Source organism: Cornus florida, unplaced genomic scaffold (genome assembly GCF_030987335.1).
Source record: "Cornus florida cultivar Cherokee Brave unplaced genomic scaffold, ASM3098733v1 CherokeeBrave_3.0.0_Hap2_Chr09, whole genome shotgun sequence".
NCBI classification, from domain to species: domain Eukaryota; kingdom Viridiplantae; phylum Streptophyta; class Magnoliopsida; order Cornales; family Cornaceae; genus Cornus; species Cornus florida.
The window spans coordinates 15,223,232-15,244,015 of record NW_026775579.1 but is presented as its reverse complement, the minus strand read 5'-3'; the positions used below and the strand labels follow the sequence as shown (position 1 = coordinate 15,244,015).

General features: G+C 34.9%; 1 pseudogene; it reads left to right on the top strand.

The window, feature by feature from the left end:
* Nucleotides 1–217: 217 nt before the first annotated feature.
* On the top strand, nt 218–315 carry LOC132275694 (small nucleolar RNA R71; annotated as a pseudogene).
* Nucleotides 316–20,784: the final 20,469 nt, after the last annotated feature.

Below are 20,784 nucleotides of genomic sequence, written 5' to 3'. Positions count from 1 at the left end.
AACTTGATATAAGCCGACATTCTTCCTTTCACCCAAGTTTCTACCATTTTTAGAAGATAATGATCTATGCATTGAATTTCCACTCATACTTTCATACAATTGCCACACATCATTTTCATGCTTGTTAAGATAAGAGCCACCCATAGATGCATCAACCATACCTTTGTGATTATCCGGTAAACTTTTAAAGAAATATTGAATTGGTTGCCACTTAGGTATGTCATGATGTGGGCATTTCCTTAGCAAATCATTAAACCTTTCCCATGCGTCATGAAGCATTTCCCCATCCCCTTGAGAAAATTCACGAATGGAAGTCCTCATGACATTGGTCTTAGAAACAGGGTAGTACTTCTTCAAGAACTCTTGTTGCATTTCTGCCCAAGAAGTTATCAAAAAATGCCTAAGATTGTTGAACCAATATTTTGTCTTGTCTTTAAGGGTGAAAGGAAAAAGTTTAAGTCTTAAAACCTCTTCCGGTATGTCCGTGTATTTCACAGTGGAACACACTTCAAGAAACTTATCTAAATGCTTGTAAGGTTCTTCACTTGGAAGTCTATGATAGTTAGGAAGCATTTGAATGGTTTGTGATTTAATCTCATAGTGATGTATTCTAAATGGGGGCAATTGAATGCAAGTGGGTGCATTGTATTCATTAGGCACATAATGGTCTTTTAAAGCAATGGGAGGATTCACAATTGGTGGTGCTAAACGAACACCTTGATTAGCTTAAACCATGGGAGGTTGTAGAGCAAAAATTGGCCAAGACATTCCCAATGGAACTTGGCCTTATTGTTGTGGGTGAATGAATGTCTAGGCATGCCCAACGGTACTTGAATGTTTTCATGATGCACATTAGGGTGGAGGATGCCTTGTTGGTCTATGTGACCAAGGTCCTCCACATGGTCGTTATTTAGTTCCTCCATTGGTGAAATGGAGTGATGAGAACTACCTCTTCCCCTAGGATTACGAACAACTGATTCAAGATGCAAATTAGGAGGGACAAGAGTAGGAGTTAATGACCTACGATCATGCATACACTAGCTAAACAAATAACAAGCAAATAACAATCACTTTGCCCCTACATCAAATCAATCAACAAACATTCTCCACATACATTGATCCCATACTCCCATGCTTGAATAATATGCAAAGAAATTTAAATTGCCTCTACGCGGGCTCACGATTTATCGAAGAATTGAAAAACTTGCCACCACGTGGGCTGACGATTTAACTAGAGATTAAGTTAGAAAGATCTCACAAAGGGTCCTTAAGTAACTTTAATTCATTTTCAATTTTCAAGCCTTGCTATGCTTTGCAATTTTTTAGATTTTAGCCCTTTTTGCTTTTGCTTAGCTTCACTTGGCTTCATTGCTTTTAATTCTCCTTTGCTCAACTTTCTTTGCTCAATTTACCTAGCCAAATAAGAACAAACACAATAAATGACTAAAAATAAAGTAAAGAAAAGACACGATCAAAAGAGAACGAATTCCTAATTGTTTCCAAAAGGCGTTGCCAATTTAAATCCCCGGCAACGGCGCCAAAAACTTGGTTTGGTCGTCGATGTACAACCAAATTTATGCAAAATAGTGTGTCCAAGTTTTAATATTTATAAATGCCACTACTACCTCTAACTATAAATATAGCTAGGGTGAGTAGGGATCGTCTCAAGGGATTGTGGGTGCTCCAGCAATGGAAACAATCTATAGGTTAGTAGGTCGAGTGATCAAAAGTGGATTGTTTGGTTGATTAGACTACAAACTAAACTAAACAAGTTCAATGTAGAATATGCAATTCAAATGAAATTTAGAGAAAACAAGAAAGTGAGGTCTTAGAGTCTAGAGGTCACCACTAAACATTACCATTCTAGACATTCAATGTATAATTAATGAGGGGAAACATGTGTTGCAATTTGAGAGTGTGTGATTGATTATTTCAACAAGCATGGATGACCAATTAATCATATATTATCTAAGCAACCTAGTAGATAGCACAATACATCAAACTAAGCCATTAATTTTTCCTTTAAGCTCACAATCCGAACACATCACATGGTTAGAAAATAATACTACTTGCATTTATAAGCATGGAACATCAAACAACAAGTATGGATTGTCCTCCTATCTAATAACTAAGGTAACTACACTACAACTAAGCTAAGGGCATGAAAATTAAACTAAATAAATAAAGGGAGATGCACAATCCATCAACACATGAGTATGAACCATTAAATAAACCACAATAGTATTCTATTAAGCACTACGCCTTGACAATCTTTAGATCCATAGCATCAACACACATAGACATGCATCCATAACAAAAAAACTAGAGATAAATGCATGAACATCTATTCTAACATACATAGACATATGGATAGAATGAAATGATTATTTGGAAGTATTAAACCACACAAATCATTGAATAAACAAGTTTCATATATAAAATAAATGTCAAGACAAGATTACAACACAAATCCCCTCAAAATACAAAGCATTAGAGTCTAGAAGGCATGCTTAGGGCTAACTCTAGCCCCAAGAAGATGTTTAGCCACTCATTGAAGTAGCCATCCAACCCTCAAGGGCTATCTCCATGGTAGGAATGATCTCCTTTTTGATAGAAACCCTAGAAGAATGGGAGAACTCCCAAGAATGTTTTTCTAGTCTCTCTTCCTCTCTTTTCTTCCTCTCTAAGAACGTTTCTAAGTATATCTCTTTGTATATGTGTAAATTTTTATATAGGTAGCTCAAGTGTCACACCCAATGGTTTGGACTCATGCACAAGGGCTCCTCTAATGATTGCACCATGAGACAACTTTTAATAAGCTGAAGCTTATTTTTTTTCGGACTTGAGGAGGTTCAACCGATCGAACTGTGGTGAGATCGATCGAACTTAGGTGAGATCCATCGAATGCTACAGAGATCCATCATCCTTGGTAGTGCCTTTTTGAATAAAGACAAATCTCTGAGATATTTTGAGATATTTTGGGAAAGAGACAAAAGTGGTAGGTGGGGTGGTAGGTGCGGATAAGATCGAATATTTTCGATCGATCGAAGAATGGTTGGATCAATTGAACATGGTGGAATCTTTTGGATAAGGACAAAAGCTTGGATCCGTCTTGAAGTGTCCAGATTGATGTTGCTCTGATCGATCGAAGGAATGTTGAGATCGATCGAACTTGCTGATTTTCACACTTTTCATTTTGCTTCCACTTTGCTCATTTTTTCCATCCAGCTTGAGTTAGTTCTTTAATGCTTTTATTTGGCTGAATTAGCTTATTTTTGGGATAAGTATCTGAAAAGGGTAATAACATGAAATTAGTCTAAGACGGGAAAATAAGATAGATAAAGGTCCTAGAATATCTAAGCTTAAGGGGTTTAAATGCGCACTTTTCAACACTCATCAATTCCTCAATACTCTAGTTGTGAGTTAAAATTTGTACATCTATCTTTGAGAGATTTCTTGTACTTCTTGTATTTGTTACAATCTATTGTAAGGGGTTGGTTGGACCCACTGTGTTGGTGTGACCCAAAGAAAGACTAAGGGAAGGTTGTTCTCTTAGCAAGGTGAAGCAAGGAGTTGCTTTATGTAAAGGTTTGCTCTCCACCCTTAAGGAGGTGCTATAGTGGATTGGGAAGTCTCAAGAGGAGTCTTGAGCCGAGGAGTAGGAGTTTCCGAACCTCGCTAAAATCGCCGAGTCATTGTTTGCAATTTCTCTTCCATTTTCTCTTTTATAATTGTGCTATTAGTTGTTTACTTTCATATATTGATTATTGCATAATTGCTTAAGCTGTTGATTAGAAATAGTAAATCTATAAATTGTGAAAATTGGCCATTGACTCTATTCACCTCTCTTCTAGAGTCAATACTTGGGTAACAATTGGTATCAGAGCCTAGACTCTATTTAACGGACTTAACCGTTTTAAAGTACGATCATGGCTAACAATATTAGTATCACACACTTAGAAGGTCAACCCATTGATAAACCTCCTTGTGTTAATGGAAATGATTATATCTATTGGAAAATTAGAATGAGGGCCTTTCTAAAAAGTATTGATATTAATATATGGAAAGTTATAAAAAATGGTGGTCATATCCCAACAAGATTTATTAAAGGAATTGAAATTCTCAAATCAAAAGGGGAATGGGATGAAAATGATCATAGATTAATACAATGTAATGCTTTAGCCATATGTTATCTTTATTGTGCATTAAGCAAAAATGAGTTTAATAAAATTATCTTTTGTAGAACGGCTAAAGAAATTTGGAATTTGCTTGAATTAGCAAATGTTGAATCAAGTCATGATAAAGAATTAAATATAAATGAACCCTCTAGTATAAATGAGATACATTATAGTTTTACTAACATTACTAATCATTTTAATGTTATTGATAGAACTAAATCTTCCACTATAGAAAGTGACGTAATGCAAAAGAAGAGTATAGACCTCCAAGCTTCTAGCAAAGAAGCAATTAACATTAAAGAGGTGGTTAATCTTTGTCTCATGGCCGATGAAGATGAGGTAAATTCTAACCATGATGATTTTGATGTAATTGTTTCCTATAATATGTTAGTAAATGAGCACCATGAATTACTTGATGCGTTTAAAGAGTTACAAAGTGTGTTAGAAAACTTGCTTGTGAAATGTGCTTCCTTTAAAAAGGAAAACCATGATCTCTTTCAAAGACATGAAAAAGTTTAAATGGAAAATGACTCTTTGAAAAAGGAATATCATTATCTTGTGCAAAAATTAGAAAAGATTCAAATTAAAAATGAGTTATTAAAAAATGAAATGAAATGTGTATTTTCTAAAGAATATTCATCAATTGATCTTATTTCTGAAAATGAGTCTTTAAAGAAAATAATTCATGATCAAAATGACATTTTAACAAAGTTTACCAAAGAAAAAAGAGAATTTGAGTATTATGTTTGGTAATAAAAGAAGTGTCTTCTTCAAAAACGAGATAGGCTATGATCCTCATATTAAAGATGCATGTTTATTAGAAAATGGAAAATCATTAAAAGATTCATTTGTGAAGAATTCTTTTACATGCTATTATTATAAAAAATTTGGGCATAAAATTTATAGTTGTCCATTTAAAAATAAGACAACAAGCAAAAGAATTTGGGTTCCAAAAGGAACTTATATGCTATTACCTAACTCATATGGACCTAAGAAAATTTGGGTACCAAAAGAAGAATATGCAACCTTTTCTTGTAGGTATCTTCTTTAATCAAGGATTAAAAAGAAAGCATCACACTTGGGAACAATCCTAAGGGCAAGGTAATTGGTAAAACTCCACACAATATTTCCATGCTATGAATTGCTTGATTATTTACTTGCATAACATGTTGGAATCAATTATGATCATTAAAAGGCTAAATGAAAATGTATCTCAAGGCCTTAAATTATTATATATGGCGAGTCTTTGTAGATGAATATATTGTACCTAAAAGACCATACATGATATACATTTCCCAAAAAAATGATTTTTGATCATGATGTGCTATATCTATATATTGTGGGATTCTTGTATTATCTTGTTTAATTGGTACAAGTGTTCATTGATTATGCAATTTTGTTTCCATGATTTATTGATTGAAAATTGTTTTATTCATTACAAACTTGAAATTGCATTTCGCATACTACACTTAGAATTAGACATAATTGGTTTAAAAAATGTAATTCTCAAGAAAAAAGTACTTTCAAATGAATATGTGATTATGTAAAGAATGTATTTTCCTTCTAAATTATTGTATCCTTAAGGATTTCTAAAAAGGGGCACTTTATTCATTTTGCCTACCTAGGAAGAATCTCATTGTCAATTCTAAATTTTTTCATAGACAATGCACATGGTACTTTTGATCATGATCTAAATATGAAATTGTGCTACCTCACTCCATTCCTATTAATTTCATATTGATTCATTGAGTTGTATGCAACTATAAGCATGTCTATTTATTGAATTGACATTTACACTAGCATGCTAAAGACATCTAAATTGACAATTTATTTGAAGCATGTTAATTAAAAAGAGTGTCACATCTGTGCTTTGATTTGAATTATGTTCCAAAAGGAACCTTGTTAATGTGTTTGAACTCATGAGGACCCTAAAAGAATTGGGTACCAAAAATTTCACTTGAGCATGTTTTGTAGGTTAAATACCTCTTCAACAAAAACAAGTGGATTCAAATATGGATGGTTCAAGCATATAAAGAGAAATCAAGCCATGATTACCTTTCATCATCAAAAGGATGAAGGGTGCACTACATTGAGAAACCATGCCAAAGCTAATGGAATTAATTGCTTCGGTAAATATCTCATTCTTCATTGCAAATGTGCTTTTAGTTTATGAGCTTTATTGTGACTTAATTGTGCTAGGTAGTAACGACTATATTATTAATTCTATATCTATTCATGGCATAATTAAATATGGTTGATGATTTTAACATGAATGCTACTTGTCGCTAACAATGTCTATGCTATAGTAACTTATCTTGGATTATGTGACTTGATTATGCTTGCATGAATTTATTGTCAATCGTTTCATAATATGTAGTTAAAGTTCTACCTAAGACTAAATTAGTGAAAGATATTTGGAAATTGCATGTCAATAAAGAAAGTCACTCAAAGATGTTAAAAGCTACTTCATTTGAATTTATCTTAAGTAGCTATAACTACAAAGTAATTTATGAGCCTTTGTGATTTTAAATGTTTCATTTACATTCTCTTGGCATCATTTACACATAAAATGAAATTATTTGAACCTAAAAATGTTGGTTCAAATTTGGAAAGGAATAATGATCCATGGAAGATCCATCTCATGAAAATGAAGAATAAGAATTGATATTGCCTTCCCAAGAGTTGAATAATGTTCACAACTATCCATTTGATTATTCAATGGTGAACAATCTATTGTGCTAATTAAATTAACTAATTCTTTCTTAAAAAGTTTATATACTTTTAACCATATTCCTTTACCGTGTAATCTCATTATGATAAGTATCTTGGGTTATCATTGGTAACTAAGATAGACTACCCCCAAAGGTTACACCAAGAAGAAGAAATTGAATATATATCTTTGTGCATATAACTTTGAATCAAAGCAATAAGAATGCTATATGTTTAAAAGGTCTTTTGAGAAAAATGAGATGTGTTAGTATCATAAGATATATTATGCACATACTTGCATTTGCAAATCTTGGTTGTAACATCTCACACTTGTTTTCATGATTTGCTAGCTTTGGAAAACCCAAACTTCAAATGATCCATCTTATCATTTCTATTAATAAATTAAGGGTTTTTAAGCATGACTAACTTCATGATATATATTAAACCATACTTTACCTATCATTGCTTCATTGTTCCATTAATTGGATAATAATTGAATAATATATGATGTAAATGGAAGCATATTGATAGGGGGAGATTATTGACAATCTCTTATGAATGTTTATTGCATGACTAGTTATGCCTAATTGATTTATTTTGGAAATTGTCAAGCATGCTACAAAATGACTTGTTGGTCATTACATTCATTCTTTCTCTAGCCTTCATGATTTTGATGATTTTTTCCCTCCATGATAATATCAAATAGGAAAACAATATTAGGATTGAAGCTCACTTAATTTCTTAAATTTGTCTCTACAAAGGTTGTTGCCTTTTGGCTTACTCTAATCCATGCTTCATGTTTATTTTCTTTTATGCTTTGTTATGTATACTTTTGTATACTTCTTGCTTTGAGTTTATATTTCATTCTTGGTTTATGTCTTATGTATACGTATATGTCATGAATCTTAATGATTTATTGAACTCTTGCTATCAATGAAATTGGCTTCTTATGATATAATTGCTCACATGTTTCATTCCAAAGAACATTATAGTCATTAATACTATTGCCAATTCTTCATTTCAATTACTTCACTATGCTAAACGATTAATGCTCAATGAAGTTATCTAGGCCTCCCACATTTTTAAGATGACAAAGGGGGAGAGATATGTGATGTGATTTTAAATGCATGTTTATGTCTAAAATGATTTATGATATAGAAAATATGTTGTTTTATAACATTATGTTCAATGAATGCACTTTAATAGGGGGAACATTTTTCAAATGCCACTCCACTTGCTTATGAACACATCAATGTTTTGTCATTATAAAAAAGGGGGAGATTGTCTACCTAAATGATTTCGTCCAATGACAATCTAGGTGTTTTGATGATAACAAACCATTAATGGTGTTTAAGGACTAATGTTTATATTGAGTGTTATATAGATTATTCACATTCAAAGAATGATCTCAATGAAGCTATAAAGATCATTCCAAGTATTCCATTATTCAAGATCACATCAATGAAAGAAATGGATACAAAGAAGAGTTGAAGTTGCAAGGAACAAAATGCAATGTCCATCCAAAGATAGCTTCAACTACAATGAGCAAGAAAACAACTCAAAGAAAGAAAGAAAGCAAGAATACCTTAAAGCCTAAAGATCATAGATAAAGCATGTAGAAAGGGGTAGATAGGATGGTGAGTATTTAAGTTTCAATGTCAAAGTGTTTATGAATACATTTGAAGCTCATCTCAATAGGACCATGCATATCATACATCATTCGTATGTTCCTATATCCATTAGCAATAGACTATGCACTTCATTCATATATATTGACATATGAAGTCTTTGCTAAGAAAGAGTTAGTTCAAGCTTGCATAAGATTTGAAAGAACTCACAACTTAAGCTAGAAATGCTGGGACCATGCACAATAATCATATCGTTTCTCACTAGATATGGTTCTTATGAGTTTCGTGTTATGTTTTTGGATTGACTAACGCACCAGCAGTCTTTATGGATTTAATGAACAGAGTCTTCAGGGATTATTTATATCAGTTTCTCATCGTATTTATTGATGATATCTTGATTTATTCTAAGTCAGAGGATGATCATGCTAAACATCTTCGCACGGTGTTGCAAACTCTTTGTGAACATTAATTATATGCCAAGTTCAAGAAATGTGAATTTTCGTAGTGAGAAGTGAAGGTTATGGGTTACGTAGTGTCATAAAAGGGATAGTGGTGGATCCAACCAAGGTTTCAGCAGTGGTAGAGTGGGGATAGCCTACTACACCTTTGGAAATTCAGAGTTTTCTAGGATTGGCAGGATACTATTGTAGATTCATTCAGGGGTTCTCGAAGATAGCGGGACCACTCACTCATCCGACTGAGAAGGGTGTACGGTTCGTAAGGGATGAACACTGTCAGAAAGCTTTTGATGAGTTAAAGAACAAGTTGACTTCTACACTTGTTTCGTCTACTTCACAGAGCGGGATAGAGTATCTTGTCTACACAGATGCTTCTTTGCAAGGTCTTGGGTGTGTTTTGATGCAGGAGGAGCGATTAATTTCGTATGGATCTCGTAAGCTTAAGACTCATAAGCTTAATTATCCAACGCACGATTTGGAGTTAATAGCTGTGGTCTTTGCCTTATGCATTTGGGGGCATTATCTATTGGGAGAGTCTTTCAAATTATTCAGTAATCACAAGAGTTTGCAATATTTGTTCACTCAAAAGGAGCTGAATATGAGATAGCGCAGATGGTTAGAGTTTGTGGAAGACTATCATTTCTCAATATAATACCATCCAAGGAAAGCAAATGTGGTGGTAGATGCACTTAGTCGTTGACCTTATGTTAGTCTTTCTGCATTATTTGCCATTGAGTGGGATGCTTTGAAGATAGTCGATGAGTTGTTTGATGCTTTTATGGCTTGCATGGTAGTTACACCTTCTATCATTCACAAGGTTCTAAAGGCACAACTCACGAATCAACAGTGCATTGACAAAGTTGCAGAATTAGCTTCTGGAGAGGTTCCATTTTATTATGTTGGGACTGATGGAGGCTTAATGTACAAAGGGCATTTAGTAGTACCTACTACTGACGAATTGAGGAAGACTGTGATGACTGAGACTCACAGATTTGAGTATTCTATTCATCTAGGAGGAGACAAGATGTATTAGGATATGAAACGACAGTTTTGGTAGGCATGTATGAAAAAACGGACATTGCTATCTTTGTTTCTGAGTAGTACTTGTCAGATAGTTAAGATTGATCACCAGAGACCGCCAGGTTCTTTATAGCCACTACCTATATCAGAGTGGAAATGGGAGAGCATTTCTATGGATTTTGTGGAGGGATTGCCTAATTCGTTTAAGGATCACAATTCCATTTGGGTCATCATTGATAGATTGACTAAATCAGCTTATTTCTTGCCTATTCGCACTGATTTCACTTCGGAACAGTTGGCGAGACTTTACATTACAGAGATTGTGAAGTTACATGGCATACCATTATCTATTAATATCGGATAGGGATTCGAGCTTTGTGTCAAGATTTTGGAAGAGTTTTCAGCAGGCTTTGGGTACAGAGTTGCACCTTAGCACTGCTTATCATCCTCAGACTAATGGACAGACCGAGAGGGTCAATCAGATAATGGAGGATATGCTTCGTTCTTGTGTCATTGTCTTTAAGGGCCACTGAGAGGAGTATTTGCCACTTGTGGAGTGTAATACCCCTAATTTTAAAAGATTTTAAAAGGATAGTCTCAGCATTTTAATTTTAATTTTATTGTTTGTTTATTTGGTTAATTGCTAATTTTTGGTTGTTTAATTATTTATATGCGTTTATTAATTGATATTTGACTTAAATTGATATTTAATGGTTTTCTGTGCATTGTTTGGTTTATTTAACTTATTAATTGTTGTGTGCTATTTTTGTAAATTATTAATTGTATTATTCTATTTGTATTTCACTGTTTTAAGATTAGGTTATTAAATTAGTGTAATTATTGTAATTAAGTTACGTGTGTTTTTTTCAAATACATTAATTTACTTACGGTTCTTTTGGACGTCACCTAAGTGTAGCCGACATAGATTTTAAACGTAGGTTTTGTTGTATGGGCCGACTAGGATTAAGATTAGGGTTCTGTCTGTAATATTACAAGGATTAGGGTTTTAGAGTTAAGCCTATAAATACACCATTATACTTTAAGTCTAGGGTTTACGATTATAAAACTTAGCTCATAGACGTAAAAATAGAGGGTTGAGAATAGAGCACTATAAGGTCTGTCAAGGAGAAGAATAGAGAGGACCAAGGGGGTGTGGTGGTGGACTATCTAGAACCAGAGGAGGTTTGACAGTGGTTCAATGTTGTTGGAACAGTGGACACGACGCCGAGATTCCATAACTAAAATCACAGGCAAGTTCTTTTCTTCCTCTTTCCCGTTGGCTTGTGTTCTGTGCATCTAGATAGTCTCTGGGAGATTAATTAGACATTCATTAAACTATGCATGATCATTATATGTTATACTTGATTATCTGTTATTGGTGAAATTTATTTGAAATCATTCTGTCATATATGGTTTTGTATCATCTCTGTTTTGGCATAAAACGGGCCACTGTTTTAATTTCTGTTTTGAATCTTGCTATAGTAAACCAAGGCCTGAATTAATACTAGATGTGATTAAAACCTTTAAGTTCAAATTAGAGGAAGAATAGTAAGGTCCGAATGGCCGGAGACAGAGAGGATGAGCTGAAACGGAGAAGACGGAGGCCGGAAGCTCTCAGAAGAGGTGAGAGCCGGCTCCATAGAAGTGGGAGCCAACTCCCACCCATGTAGAGCCGGCTCCAAGGACCTTGGAGCCTGCTCTAGGCTAAAAGAGCTGACCTTGGTTGGTTGATTAAACTAGAGAGCAAATTAAACTAAATAATTGAATGCAATAAAGAGTAAAAAAGAGAGAGAGAGAAATCTTGTGGTTTAGAGGTCACCACCAAGCAATGCTTTTCTACACCCTTAACTAGTGACTAATGAGGGAAATGTGTGTTGCAATATTGATGTGTGTGTGTGTGTTTGGTTGATTCAATTAGCAAGGGTGACCAATTAAGCATACATTGTCTAATCAACATGTGAAAAGTACAATATATCTAACAATTAAGTATATATTGTCTAAATAGCATGTGAAAAGTACAATATATCTAGCAAGTCATTAATCATTTCATTAAGCTCACAAGCCAAATACACCACAAGGTTAGAGACATATGCTACTTGCATTCAAAAGTATGGAATATCAAACAACAAGCATGGATTGTCCTCCTATCTAACAACTATGCTACCACTACACTACAATTAAGCTAATGACATGAAATTAAACTAATTAAGCTAAGGGAGAGGCACAATCCATTAAGAAATGAGCATGAACCATCTAGAAAATGACAAGAGCATTCTTTTAAGCACAATGTTTTGACAATCTCTAGATCTATAGCATTAATACACATAGACATGCATCAATAACACAAGAAATAGAGACAAACACATGAACATCTATTCTAGCATACATAGACATATGGATAGAATGAAATGATCAATTGAAAACATTAAACCACATAAATCATTGAATAAACAAGATCTATATATATATAAAAGTGCCAAAACATGTATTACAACACTAATCCCTCAATAATACACAAAATCAAGATGTAGAAAGCATGCTTGGGGCTAACTTTAGCTCCAAGAGGATGTCTAGCCACTCATAATAGTGCTTCTCCAACCCTTAAGGGCTAACTCTATGGTAGAGATTTGCTCATTGGATGATGAAGAGTCTTCAATGGTGTCTCTAGCCTCCTTTTCGTCTAAGCTTGCTCTCCAAGAGATGATATGATATGGTATGATGTGATATTAGCTCCTCTTTATAAAAAACAATCCTTATCCTTATATAGGTAGGTCAAATGACACCCAAAATGAGCTGGGGTCGTGCACACAATATTCCCCAATGTTTGGATAAAGAGATGATAAGGACAAGGCAGTTCGATCGATCGAAGAATGATGTTGGATCGATCGAACTTTTGAGATCTTTGAAAATGTCATCATGGCTTTGATCCATCTTGAAGTGCTGAGATTGATCATGTTGGATCGATCGAAATTTAATCTGAGATCGATCGAAGATGTTGATTTTCACCTTTTTCTTCCTTTTGTTTCCACTTGGCTCCTTTCTTTGATTTATCCCAGAATTGCTTCATTTCTACTCTTATTTGGCTGAGTTAGCTTATTTTCGGGATAAGTGCCTGAAAATGGAAATAATATGAAATCAATCTAAAACGGTAAAGTAAGATAGATAAAGGCACTAGAATGTTTAAGCTTAAGGGGTTTAAATACGCACTTTTCAGCGCTCATCACACCCCCAAACTTAAATATTGCTAGTCCCTAGCAATGAACCAGAAAGTAAAGGAATGAAAGGAACAACTATACAACTATGAATTAGAAAACAATAAATGGATAACGCCACTTTCGTAGGGAACACGATTGCATTTAGCATATGCAACAAGCCTTTTAAACCCCTAGGTTACCCCTAGTGGACAAGTGAAGTCTTGTGAGGGTTTTCAGAAATGGTACCCACAAACATGAAGCTCATTCTTTTAAAAGAGGTACCAATATTGCAAACAAGTATTGGGAGAAAACTACCTCAAGTATGCAATGTTTCAAACATTTCCGAGCAATCTCCCAAAATCTCAACATCAAGCAAGCAAGTATGGTCCTCCACACATCAAGAAAATGATCATGAAAATCAAAACAACTCTAGAATCCTTTTTGAGTGGACCAGCATCAAATGTGTTGCTATCTTAGCCAACTAAAGAATTAATCACATCCTTACCCTCAAACTAGCACACAAATCTAGTATCAATCATCAAGACAAAAAGTGGACCTTTTATTAAAGCTTTATTGTTCAAGGTGCGCTTATTCTTTTCACTTGATTCTTTTTTATTTTTTTATTTTTTTATTTTTTTATTTTTTAATTGAGGATCAAAGATGGAAGCATGGTGCAATGTGTTGATCTATTAAGCTTTCTAGTGATTCATAAGGTCGAGCGTTAGGTCAATGACTTCCAAACCAGACGGCTTTAGGGCACTAGGTGTTCAAACACCCCTATGGACTTACAAGCTCAAATCAACTAGGCTACAAATCAAAACAACCTCCATCTAATCATTTCCCACTTCTCACCATTTGGGAGAAGTCCTCACTTTTTATTCCCTTTTTTTTTTTTTTTTTTTTTTTTTTTTTTTTTTTGAATAAACAAGTTCAATTATTAACCTAGAGTTTGAGCCCTCCACCTTTCGGTACGAGAAATTCAGTGCTTGATGAGGCTAAAATCCCAGCTACTTAGTGAAAAAGGGGTTGTTATTCACCTTTATCAAGAATGAAAGCTTTCAATGCACTATTAGCCCAATTGGGATATAACCAATTAAATAATCAACAAAGCATGTACCCCACAAATGAATGCTAGTGTGCGCCTGTGCTAGTGTAGAATCCTAGAGTGAATCTCAAAACAATCACAAAATCAAGATGATGTGGACCACAAGTGCAAGCATGATATCAATCTTTCAAAAAAAAAAAAAAAAATTTACTCCTAAATGGCATCCACAAGGCATACAAGAAGTATTGGACTCTCAAGTCAAGCAATTTTTAAATTTTAAGCAATATAGTCCTCGAAAGATCAAAATCATAGCTAATCATGGATCTCAAATCTCAATCATACATTTAAAGTTCAACTTTAAATAGAATGAATCAAGACACTTTACCCCCAAACTTAAACCGCACATTATCCTCAATGTGCAATGAGAACAATGGACAAGATGGAAAGAGTATACCGTGGTGATAAAGACATGAAGCTCGGTAGTGATCCACTTCGAAAGACGTCTCCCCCAAACTTGGAATCACAACATACTTGAATAACCACACTACCAAACTCACATCAAATATCAAATGGGATAAGAATAATCAAGCATGCTAAGGCAATAAATCACAAGATGAAAGTGAGATATGAGATCAAGCCCTACCTAAATCATAAAGTATGTATGACTACACATAAGGGCACTGTGGTGAAAAATATTATTATTATTTATTTTTTTACTATTTATTTTTTTTATTAAACAAAATGAAATAAAATAATATAAAATAAATATTTTTGAATTTTTGAAAATTAAAAAGTCAAACAGAGTCAAACCCAAGTCAAAATAGAGAATTGAAGAACTGAGATCGATCTGAACAAAATGTTCGATCGATCAGATAGAGGGCAACAATATGCAGGTTTTTGGTTCAAAAATTTAGCTAAGTGTTGGAACTTGAAGATCGATCGAACATTGGAGTTGGATCGATCGAAGAACTTCCGATCAATCTTGGAATGTTTTCGATCGATGAGACAGAGAGCTGAAATATGCAGGTTGATGCAGGCTCAAAATTTTTCTAAGTGTTGGATCATGAGATCGATCAAACTTTGAAGTTGGATCTATCGAAGATCTCTTGATCGATCTAAGAATAAGTTCGAACGATGGGACAGAGAGGTGATTTGGATGCAGGTGGAAAATTTTTCTAAGTGTTGGATGCAGGTGGAAGTTCGATCGATCGAACTCTCATTTGAGATCGATCGAACTTATGCAAAATGTTCAGTCACAACATAAAAATTCATCCAATCCTAATCAAAGTTCCTATCAATGTATATAAACCAAAAACAAGTATCTAAACTTCGCAAGAAATGAAATTTAAGATAGAAATGAGGGAGGAATAGGGTTTTGACACCCTACGAAATGTCGTTGCTAGTCTTTAACGTCTCTAGCAAGACATTGGGCTCTTTTAGCCTGGATTAAAGATCTTGTAATGCATCCCCTCCTTGTTGGGGTGATAGATGCTTTGAACTCCACCCAACAAATGGTTCTTTGAAGAACTTGTTTGATTAAGCTCAAATGAAACTTTTGTTCCCTTGTCAATGCAAGAACAATCTTTGGGCTTCCATACCCTTTCAAAGTAAGAATTTGAAACAACACTTTTAGAATGCAAGGTTGAAGATGATCCTTTTGAAGTTTTGGTCTTACACAAAAGCTCACTTCCTTGACATTGAAGATCATGACATTTGTCTACAACATTAACCTCTCCTTCATATTTGTCAAATTAATTGGGTGTAGGATTAAAGATATTCAGCTTCACCTTCATGTGGTTAAATGAGATCTTCATTATCCCCGTCCTACAATTGATGTCGGCATTAGCAGTTGCCAAGAAAGGACGGCCAAGGATAACGGGAATTTGGCTCTTAGGATTGGGGACCAGTTCCGTGTCAATGACAACGAAATTAATGGGGAAGAAGAATTTGTCAATCTTTATCAAAACATCCTCAATTATACCCTTAGGCTTCTTAATGGATCGATTGGCAAGTTGTAAAACTACCGACGTCAGTTTCAATTCACCTAGGCCCAATTTGACATAAACCGAGTATGGAAAAAGGTTAACACTTGCTCCTAAGTCAAGAAGCGCCCGATTATTGATATAATCACCAATAATGCATGAAGTAGTAGGTGACCCGGGGTCCTTAAACTTTAGCAAAGTATTATGTTGCAAAATTGAGCTTACTTGCTCGGTCAAAACCACTTTTCTTGGTGTTTGGCTCTTGTTCTTCCGCTTTTGGGTGCACAAGTCTTTCAAGAATTTGGTATAAGCCGGAATTTGCTTGATTGCATCCAGAAGTGGAAGATTGACTTTCACTTGCCTAAACATTTCCATGATTTCATTGGTTTTTGCCTTTTGCTTGTCTTTTGAAATGGATCCTTTTAAGGCATCCGGAAATGGAACTTTTGGTTCAAACACTTTTTCAAAATTTCTTTTTGAAGTCTCTTCAACACAAGAAGTTTTTAAATCATTTTGGTTCAAATCATTTTTCAACAAAACCTTTTCAAATTCATTTTTTTTGCAAATCTTTCTTTAAATCATTTTCAAAATCATTTTTCAAATCACATTTCGAAGTTTTCTCATTCACAAGATCATGTATATGCAATGAAAGAGGAATGTGATGTGTGAAACGGGATGGGTGACAACTTGAGGTTGCACCGGTTCACTCTCTTCATTGGACATTTCAACTTGATTGTCCATAATCCTACCATTCCGCAAAGTAGTCACCGCGTTAACATGTTCAATGGTGTGGCCTTCCGATGAGGAATGGGTTTCCACAACACATTGTTGCTTATGTGGGGCATTAATAAGCATCTTTCCTTTCTCTCTTGCATTGAGAGTGCTTACTCTTTGCCCTACTTGGGTTTCTAGCTTCGCAATAGATTGAGAGTGAGAATGAAACAATTGTGTGTTAGCCTCGAGAGTGCCCAAAGCATTCAAGACTTTTTCTTCAAAGGCGGGACTTTTAGTATTTCCTTGGGAATAAGATTGGTTGGGAAAATGAGAATTAGCAAATTGATTCCCTTGTGATTGATAAGGTCTATAACATTGGGATCCTTAGTTTTGAAGTGGAGGTGGAATGTACTTCTCTTGTAAACCTCCTTGGGAAGGGTTTGAGCCCTCTCTTTTGTTTTTGCAAGAGAAATTCGGATGATTTCTCTAACTTGGATTATAATGAGTACCATAAGGATTGTTCCTTTGGTTCACAAAAGCTGCATTGACTTATTCATTAGGTTCATTTTGCACTTGTCCGTGAGGACAACGAGAAGTAGCATGAAGAACACTAGAACAAGTCATACATGTTTCATTTGATGCACGATGAGAATGGTTAGGGAAGGAAGATACCTGGTTCACCGAATTTTGGTTAATCAAGAATTGATCAAACCTTTAAGATAAGGACTTCATTTCGGCGGCTATTTCATTTGAGTGGTCAACTTGATGTAAGCCAACACTTTTCCTACCTTGTGAATTTCTACCATTCTTAGATGATAATGTTATATGCAAAGAATTTTCACTCATACTCTTATAAAGATGCCACACGTCATCCTCATGCCTATCAATGTATGAGCCACCCATGGAAGCGTCAACCATGCCTTTGTAATTGTCCGATAAGCTCTCAAAGAAATATTGAACTAATTGTCATTTGGGCATGTCATGATGTGGACACTTCCTAAGCAATTCATTAAAGCGTTCCCATGCCTCATGAAACGTTTCTCCATCCCCATTTGAAAATTCTCGAATTAAGGTTCTCATGGCATTGGTCTTAGAAACCGGATAGTACTTCTTCAAGAACTTTTGTTGCATTTCTGCCCAAGAAGTGATTGAAAAAGGCCTAAGATTGTTAAACCAATACTTTGCCTTATCTTTTAAGGTGAATGGAAAAATTTTTGAGTCTTAAAACCTCTTTCGGCATGTTCGTATATTTTACGGTGGAACATACTTCTAGACACTCATCCAAATGCTTGTACGGTTCTTCACTTGGAAGTCCATGATAGTTAGGAAACATTTGAATGGTTTGTGGCTTAATTTCATAGTGATATGCTCTAAATGGTGGCAATTGAATGCATGTGGGTGCATTATATTCATTAGGCATATAGTGATCTCTTAAAGCAAGTGGAGGATTAGCAATTTGAGGTGCAACATGGGCACCTTGATTTTGATTTCCTTAAATGATGGGAGGTTGTGGAGCATACATTGGCCTTGGCATTCCAAATAGAACTTGGCCTTGTTGTTGTTGTGGTTGGTGAATGAATGGCCTAGGCATGCCTAATGGTGCTTGAATGTTTTCATGGTGCACATTTGGATGAAGGATACCTTGTTGGTCTATGTGACCAAGGTCTTCTACATTCTCTTCATTATGGCCTTCCATTGATGTGATGGATCGGGTAGAACTAGAACTTCCTCTTCCTCTAGGATTTCTAATTACGGATTCAAGATGCAAATCAAGAGAGACAAGAGTTGGTCTTAGTGATCTATGACCATGCATGCACAATGTGAAAACACATAAACACAATGAATGAACGAACACTTCAACTTCACAAAAATTTCAATAAAACTTCCTCCACAAACACTTAACCCATACTCCTATGCTTTAACAACAATGATGCAAAAAACAATTAAGATTACCTCCATGCGGGCTTACGATTTATTTAAGAATTTAAATACAAGCCTCCACGCGGGCCGACAATTTAATTAAGGGATTGAGTAAAGAAAGTCTCACAAAGGTCCTATAGTACTTCAACTCCAAATTTATAACTTAGTTTAGCAATTTTTTTAAATTTTTAGCATTTTTCCTTGCTTGCTTAGCTCCTTTGCTTGGATGCTCCTTTGCTTGGCTCCTAGCTCAATGCTCCTTGTCAAAAATAAACAAACACAATAAGTAATCAAAAGAAAAATAAAAACAAAGTTAAAGAGTACTAATTCCTAATGAATTCCATAAATACGACGTTGCCTAATCCCCGACAACGGCGCTACAAACTGATGGGGGTGTGTCGCTGCACCACAAGCTTAAGAGTGTGCAATTAAGGCGAGGGCCAAGTTTTACATTTATAAAAGCCACTACTACCTTCACTAAAAATATAGTTAGGGTGAGTAGGGATTGTCCCAAGGGATTAGAGTCGTACTTGGTTGCGGAATCACAATTGGGGATAGTAGGTCGAGTGATCAAACAAATGGTTGGTTGGTTGATTAAACTAGAGAGCAAATTAAACTAAATAATTGAATGCAATAAAGAGTAAGAAAGAGAGAGAGAGAAATCTTGGGGTTTAGAGGTCACCACAAAGCAATGCTTTTCTACACCCTTAATTAGTGACTAATGAGGGAAATGTGTGTTGCAATATTGATGTGTGCGTGTATTTGGTTGATTCAATTAGCAAGGGTGACCAATTAAGCATACATTGTCTAATCAACACGTGAAAAACACAATATATCTAGCAATTAAGTATATATTGTCTAAATAACATATAAAAAGCACAATATATCTAGCAAGTCATTAATCATTTCATTAAGCTCACAAGCCAAATACACTACAAGGTTAGAGACATATGCTACTTGCATTCAAAAGTATGGAACATCAAATAACAAGCATGGATTGTCCTCCCATCTAACAACTATGCTACCACTACACTACAATTAAGCTAATGACATGAAATTAAACTAATTAAGCTAAGGGAGAGGCATAATCCATCAAGAAATGAGCATGGACCATCTAGAAAATGATAAGAGCATTATTTTAAGCACAATGTTTTGACAATCTCTAGATCTATAACATTAATGCATATAGACATGCATCAATAACACAAGAAATAGAGACAAACACATGAACATCTATTCTAGCATACATAGACATATGGATAGAATGAAATGATCAATTGAAAGCATTAAACTACATAAATCATTGAATAAACAAGATATATATATATATATATATATATATATATATATATATATATATATATAAGTGTCAAAACATGTATTACAACACTAATCCCTCAATAATACACAAAATCAAGATGTAGAAAGCATGCTTGGGGCTAACTCTAGCCCCAAGAGGATGTCTAACCACTCATGGTAGTGTTTCTCTAACCCTCAAGGGATAACTCCGTGGTAGAGATTTGCTCCTTGGATGATGAAGAGTCTCTAATGGTGTCTCTAGCCTCCTACTCCTCTAAGCTTGCTCTCCAAGAGATGATATGATATGGTATGATGTGATATTAATTCCTCTTTGTAAAAAGCAATCCTTATCCTTATATAGGTAGGTCAAATGACACCCAAAATGAGATGGGGTCGTGCACACAATATTCCCCAATGATTGGATAAAGGATAACTTTCAATGAGCTGGAAATTTAACTTTTTCGCACTGGAGGAAGTTCGATCGATCAAACCTTGGACTTGGATCGATCGAACATGGCTGAGATCCATCGAACTTAGGCTGGATCGATCTTCATTGGTGGCGCTTTTTGGATAAAGACAAATCTAAGATATTTTGAAGATATTTTTGGGAAAAGGACAAAAGTGGTTGGTAGGGTGG